This window comes from Babylonia areolata, chromosome 3 (genome assembly GCF_041734735.1).
Source record: "Babylonia areolata isolate BAREFJ2019XMU chromosome 3, ASM4173473v1, whole genome shotgun sequence".
NCBI classification, from domain to species: Eukaryota; Metazoa; Mollusca; class Gastropoda; order Neogastropoda; family Buccinidae; genus Babylonia; species Babylonia areolata.
The window spans coordinates 55,443,570-55,451,069 of NC_134878.1; the positions used below are offsets into that span (position 1 = coordinate 55,443,570).

At 40.9% G+C, this 7,500-nt stretch overlaps 1 protein-coding gene across 2 annotated transcripts in view; it reads left to right on the forward strand.

Moving 5' to 3' along the window:
- The window catches only part of LOC143280129 (uncharacterized), a 49,251-nt gene extending 48,690 nt beyond the window's left edge, over nucleotides 1-561 (forward strand). For both annotated transcript variants that reach the window (XM_076584687.1, XM_076584689.1), the window contains one exon: nucleotides 1-561. This exon is cut by the window's left edge. The gene's annotated coding sequence lies outside the window, so the exon portion shown is untranslated.
- Nucleotides 562-7,500: the final 6,939 nt, after the last annotated feature.

Here is a 7,500-nt window from a genome sequence, read left to right on the forward strand (position 1 = left end):
AAGAAGTTACTATAACGTATAACGGGCACTAACTACTATCCCTCCAATGAGTCACTGTATCTGGCACTAATCTCTATCGCTCCTCCTCAGCTAATCGACTTAATTAATTAACTGTTCATGTCTCTGAGGCAGGTGACGACTCAAGTTACTCACCAATGGGGAGTGTGGGTGGGTGGTGGGGGGTGGGGGTTTGTCTCTGAATAAAACCATTGTAGCTTTAGTTTGTTTTACTTTATTCAAGGAAAGGATAGAACAAAAATATGAAGCAGCGAGGAGAGGTGGGAGAGGGTGTATTTGTGTGTGCATATGTCAACAAACAGTGGTGCCATCCCAATAACATTTCCACTGCAAACAAACTTTGCTCGCCTGCTCTGGGAGGTCACGACCCTTGGACTGAGAGGCCTGGCAACCCGCCAAGAGAGTTCACGCACGTTCATTTGACAGTCGTGTATGTTCACCCACGTGCGAATCCCACTGAAGTTGTGCAAACTCAGTTGCCAGCCATTTGCACAAACCTTACACAGAGGCACCCGATTCGATGAGAATTGTGACCGATGATTTTTTAACCACTGTTTTGTATATATAAGCGATTTCGATTTTTTTTTTTACCAGCATGTATCTATACCGACCCACAAGAACAAGACTGTTGACCTTTTTTTTTCCTGAGTGCGGGACTCCTATGCATCTCTACAGCTGCCACCCCTTGGAGGCTCGGATCACAACCTGGTGCACCTGAGTCCACGCCACAGCTCCCTTGTTAAACGGCAAGCGCCTGTGACAAGAAGAGTTCGCGATTGGTCCGTTGACGCCGTTGAGACTGGGAGGGAGGGGCTGTCTCGAAAGCACGGATTGGGATGTGCTTGTGGGTGTAGCAGATGTGTGCGAACTGACAGACATTATGAAAGAATTATTTATTTATTTATTATTTTTTTAAAGAGAAAAAAAAGAAAGAAAAAACGTGAGTACTGTGTTGATCCAAGTAAAAAAAAAAAAAAAAATCCCTAATAACAAACCATGGGTTACCAAAAAGAATAAAACAACACTCAATTTTGAAGAAAAGAGCATTGTTTTAAACAAAGACAAAGGTGAAATAAAAGAGGTACAGAAAGAGGTGAAAATAGAAATAAAGAATGATAAAGTAGATTCTAAACTCAGAATAGAGGTTGAATTAATAAGTATATAACATGAAAGGGGTTTGGGAAGAGTTGAATGTGACGAGTGGTTGAAAAAAAAACTGGAGAGGGAGAAACGGAATCAGTAACATTATGTTCAGCTTAGGAAGCAGAAAAAAATGAATGCATTTTATGCACGGCTTGACTGTCACGATTTCACTGACAACAGAAAAGAACTGACGGACTCCCTCCATGACCAAGACCCCCCCCCCTCCCTCTGATCAACCTCAACGTCTCAACCTCAGGCCCATAACTACAAAGTAGTCGTTGGAGGAAGCCTGAGGACCGCAGACGCAACCTCCCTTCTCCATCTGTCTCTGCCGGCAGCCGCAGGGGGGGGGGGGTGGGGGGTGGGGGGGAATAGTTGTCGCTGAGGACGACGTTCTCAAAGCGAAAAGAAACAACAAAAGTAGTTGGTCCGGGTGGTATCAATACTAACACCCTCAAACACTTGTGCAGAACACAAACTTCATGAAATTTCAACTGTCATTTCTGATCAGTCTCTGTCTGACCCGGAGTAAGATTCCCTCCCATTTGGAAAACATCTTGTGTTGTTCCTGTTCCCAAGAAAACTACCAGTTAAAAGCATGAACATCCCGAAGGCTCTAATGAACATCCCGAAGGCTCTAACGTCTTCCATTATGAAGATATTTGAGAGAGTTGTATTAAATGATTTGCAGGGATTTGTGAAGGAATTTTTTATATATTTTTTAGACCCATTACAATTTGCTTACTGGATTACAGGAAAAACAGAAATGTTGATGACGCTTTGTTGTTTGTTCTGAACAAGGTATATGGAGCATATAGACAAGCCTTCAAGACTGATGTGTTGTTGTCAATTTATTTATTTATTTTTTAATTATATTATTATTATTTATTTATTTATTTACTTATTTATTTTATTTATTTATTTATTTATTTTATTTTATTTTATTTATTTATTTATTTATTTTTAAAATTATTATTAATTATTTTTTTTCTCAAGGCCTGACAAAGCGCGTTGGGTTATGCTGCTGGTCAGGCATCTGCTTCGCAGATGTGGTGTAGCGTATATGGATTTGTCCGATCGCAGTGACGCCTCCTTGAGCTACTGAAACTGAAACTGAAACTGTTATTTGGGGTTGTTTTCTTTCACTTCTCAAGTGCTTATACCATTATCCAGGGCCACCTTCTAGCTAAGAAACTTTTACAGATGAAAGTCAATTCTCCGACTGTTTTGTGGATTTTCGACTACTTAACTAACAGACGCTATTTTGTCAAAATCAAAGACTCTGTCTCCAGTATTTTTATACAGTAATACCGGTGCACCCCAGGTTACAGTGCTGCCCTCCTTTCTTTTTGACTCACTTGTGTAAACAAAGTGAGTCTATGTTTTAACCCGGTGTTCGGTTGTCTGTCTGTGTGTGTGTGTGTGTGTGTGTGTGTGTGTGTGTGTGTGTGTGTGTGGTAAACTTTAACATTGACATTTTCTCTGCAAATACTTTGTCAGTTGACACCAAATTAGGCACAAAAATAGGAAAAATTCAGTTCTTTCCAGTCATCTTGTTTAAAACAATATTGCACCTCTGGGATGGACACACACACACACACACACACACACACACACACACACACACACACACACACAAAATGAAGCCTATTTATATGCAAACTGCATTTACTGTTATATTTATGTTTTTTGTATTCTCTAAACTTGGCACTTTGATCTGATATTCTGACCCAACAACAACAGCAGTCATTATTATCATTTTATGTTCAAACAGGAACTTCTTTTGCTAAGCATGGAAGTTTTATTTATTTTGCAAACGTTTTGGTGCAGAGGGTAAAAAAGGGAAATTACTCTGTAATTAATGCTAGGGGAGTTAATTTGCTTTAAACTGATCTTTCTCATCTTAAACATTACATTTTGAAATTATACTCAATACATTAAAAGCTTGGATTTTTTTAAAGGTGTATCACAAGTGAGTCTTGAAGGCCTTGCCTCTCTTGTTTTACTTTGTACACAGCCGACTATAGAAGTAGCACAGACTTCTGCACATTCGTCAAGTTCGCTGACGATTCGGCACTGATAGGACTTTTAACTGATGACAATGACAGTTTCAGTTTCAGTAGCTCAAGGAGGCGTCACTGCGTTCGGACAAAACTATATACGCTACACCACATCTGCCAAGCAGATGCCTGACCAGCAGCGTAACCCAACGCGCTTAGTCAGGCCTTGGGAAAAAACAACAACAAAAAACAAAAAAAACAACAAAAAACCACACACACAAAAAAAACCCAAGAAAAACAACAACAAAAAACAAAAAACCGGGGGAATAAATAATAGATAAGCTTGCATAAATAAATAAATAAATAAATAATAATTATAATATAGAAAAAGGTAGTAGTAATAATATTAGTAATACTAATAAAATGATAATAATAAAACATAAATAAATAAATAAATAAGACAACAATGGTGATAAATAAGCAAATAAATGTAAAAAAAGAAGACACACATTCACACATACACCCACACATGCATAACAGAAATGCACCAGACATGCAGTTTCACATATATGAAAGCACAGTCAAATACATATAAACGTACATGAGCTCCAACACACACACACACACACGCATTACCGTGCACCTCCTCTACCCCCCTCCTCCACACACTCATTTCTAGTCTAAGTATCGCAGCTTCCACGGCACACACACACACACACAAACACAAACACACACTCACAGAGATGAACACTTACTTGTACAAGCACATATGAAAGCACAGTCAAATACATATAAACGTACATGAGCTCCAACACACACACACACACACACACATTACCTTGCACCTCCTCTACCCCCTCCTCCACACACTCATTTCTAGTCTACGTATCGCAGCTTCCACGGCACACACACACACACACACACACACACACAAACACACACTCACAGAGATGAACACTTACTTGTACAAGCACACACACATACGCCCATATCTCCCACCCCCAACCCCACACACGTACATACAAAGATATATATATATATATATATATATACACGTTCCAATATCCTGTTGCTCCCACAGTGTAGGCATGCATACACTCACATACCTCATCCTCTACCCCACCTCCCCCTGCACTCCCACCTCCCCTCACACACACACACACACACACACACACACACACACGTACACATATCTCTCCTGCCACTTGTGTACAGTTATATTATTGTTGTTCTTTTTTTTAATTTTTTTTATAAATTATAATTATTTTTGTTTTACAATTGTTGTAAATGCTTTAAGACGTGTACCGCATGGAATGTGACCATTTGTAGCGCTTCGTTGTTGCAAGTTGTTTGTTTTAAAAGAAGAAGAGGGGGAGAAAAGTGATGGTGTGTTAGAGCATGAGAAGTCTGTTGAAATAACATTTTCAGCATTTTTTTTCTTTCTCACTTGACGCCAGTATGAGCTGTCAAAGGGAAACAACACGTTCTTAAGGTGGTGTCTCAAATCTGTGACGGGTTATGTTTTCATATCACACATTTTTACTTTTGCATTATTGTCGTGACCGTGATCATCATGTTTATTGATTTGTTTTTATACTGATAATAAAGTGGCAAAGCACAATGATTTTTTATGCATTTAAAATGTTTATAAATACAACCCGAATTCCATCGAACAGGCCATTTTCAAGAAGGCGGAACGGAGAAAGGGGGGTGGTTGTATGTGTGTGTGGGTGGGGGGGGGGGGGGGGGAGGGGTACTGTGGGGGAGAGGACGTGGGGAGGAAGAGGGGGTGGTGGTGGGGGGTAGGGGCATGTCTTGTATTTAATTTCCTTATAAAAAGTTACGTCTAAAGTTCTGTTTTTTTTCCCTGAACATTATTTTCGGATGGGGTAGGGTGGGGGTGGGATGTGTGTGTGTGTGTGTGTGGGGGGGGGGGGGGGGATGGAGAGAGGGGGTGGAGGGGGGGTGGGGATGGTGGGAGGGGAGGGGGGATGGGACTGCAATTACTTAACAATGCTGCCACTGCCTGCTCAAAATACCTGACTTTCACACAAGTGTGGTAAGTAAAGGAACACTCAGAATCCCCCCCCCCCACACCCCTCCCCCCCCCTGCAATTAATAATTAATGCATTGATTTTGCAGATTTGCAGATTTTCGGATCCCGGTGCTGGAAAATGATAAACAATAAAGGCGATGAATTTAATCCTTTAGCAGTGCTGTGAGTGTGTTTGTGAGTTAAGTATACGGCTACAATGCACGTGTGTTTGTGTATGTGCAATCACTCGAGTGTCCTTGTGTATGTGTATGTGTGTGTGTGTGTGTGTGTGTGTGTGTGTGTGTGTGAGCGAAAAAGAGATGGAGGGAGAGAGAGAGGGAGAGAGAGAGAGAGAGGGGTGGGGTGTATGTGTGTGTGGAGGGAAGGGAAAGGGGGGCGCGCGCGCGTACATGATTGTGTGGGTGTGCGCACGCACGCAAAAGCTTTTAAGAGCGTGCGTGTATAGGAACTTCAGCGAAACGGACGGTGTGAGAGACAGACAGACAGACAGACAGACAGACAAACAAACAGACAGACACCGCGGGGACTGAAACAGAAAGCAACGGGTTTTAAGCGCTTTTTGGGGGGAGGGCTCCACTGGTCAATAATATTTGCCCTGAAAACAAACGCTACTTTGCGCAGATGCGCCTCCAGAGAGATGAAAATATTGTTTTCCCAAGCCAATGAAAGATCGATGACGCTTGTGAAGACAACGTGAGCCTCCTCGCTCCCTTCTCTTCCCCCCGATTCCCCTATTCGTCTGGTTGAACACTGAGGAAAACTGGTCTGTTCCATTTGATGCCAAAAGCGCCTCAGGCCAGGCATGTTTTCCCGGATTTCTTCAAGAACCCCTAAAGCATTGAATTATTATGAGCATGAAAAGAGGAGGGGGATGGGAGGGGGGGAGGGGAGGGGGGGGAGGGGGGATGGGCACAGGAAAGTGCAGGAGAGAGCGCACTGGGGGTGTGAGTGAGTGGGTGGGTGGTGGTGGTGGTGGTGGTCGTCGTCTTTTTTGGTCGTTTGCCGTTTCTTAGGCGGCGGTGATAAAACGTTGATACATGTGAAATGATATTTGTACTAGAACTTTCCGAAAACGCCCAGATAATTATCATTACAGTGTTGAAACGCCACCTTTTGGAATGAAAGCACTGCAGTTTATTGACTCACTTGTGTAAACAAAGTGAGTATGTTTTAACCCGGTGTTCGGTTGTCTGTGTGTGTGTGTGTGTGTGTGTGTGTCTGTCTGTGTGTCCGTGGTAAACTTTAACATTGACATTTTCTCTGCAACTACTTTGTCAGCTGACACCAAATTTGGCATAAAAATAGGAAAAATTTAGTTCTTTCCAGTCATCTTGTTTAAAACAATATTGCGCCGCTGGGATGGGCACAAAAAAAATAAAGAATGAAGCCTAATTATATGCAAACTGCATTTACTGTTATATTTATATTTTTTGTATTCTCTAAACTTGGCACTTTGATCTGATATTCTGACCCAACAGCTAGAGCAGTCATTATTATCATTTTTTGTTCAAACAGGAACTTCTTTTGCTAAGCATGGAAGTTTTATTTATTTTGCAAACGTTTTGGTGCAGATAGTAAAAAAGGGAAATTACTCTGTAATGCTAGGGGAGTTAATTTGCTTTAAATTTGCGCCAACATAATAATAAACATAATAATAAAACATAATAATTTGCGCCAACATTCTCTCAGTAGCAGTATCAGTGTCAGTAGCTCAAGGAGGCGTCACTGCGTTCGGTCAAATCCATATACGCTACACCACATCTGCCAAGCAGATGCCTGACCAGCAGCGTAACCCAACACTGCTTAGCACAAAGGAAGACTATATATATTAAAAAATTTTTAAAAGTCAGGATGGTATTCAAAGTGCAGTGTGCATCCAATAGAAATAAAAAAAAAGACCATGTACACCTGCTTCATCATTTGATCGATTATTTTATCATACTTGAAACAACGTCTTTTCCACAGTCCAAATAATAATTTTTATATTCTCCCCAACATTTACAGCAATCTATACATCTGAAAAATTCATTATGGTCGAATGAACAGATGTTCCATGATAATCATCAGTCCATACATTTGCATTATAAATGTGTATATTCTATTTCCCTTGTGCAAATAATCATTTAAAAAAAAGGGTGATTAAAAAAAAAATTTGGTTGGTTCAGCTGATGGAAGACATTTTTCAAAGTTTGTATCATTAAGCCAGTTAAGCATCTCAACTAATTACTCAGAAAACTATGGCACGTGTGTGTGTGTGTGTGTGTGTGTGTGTGTGTGTGTGTG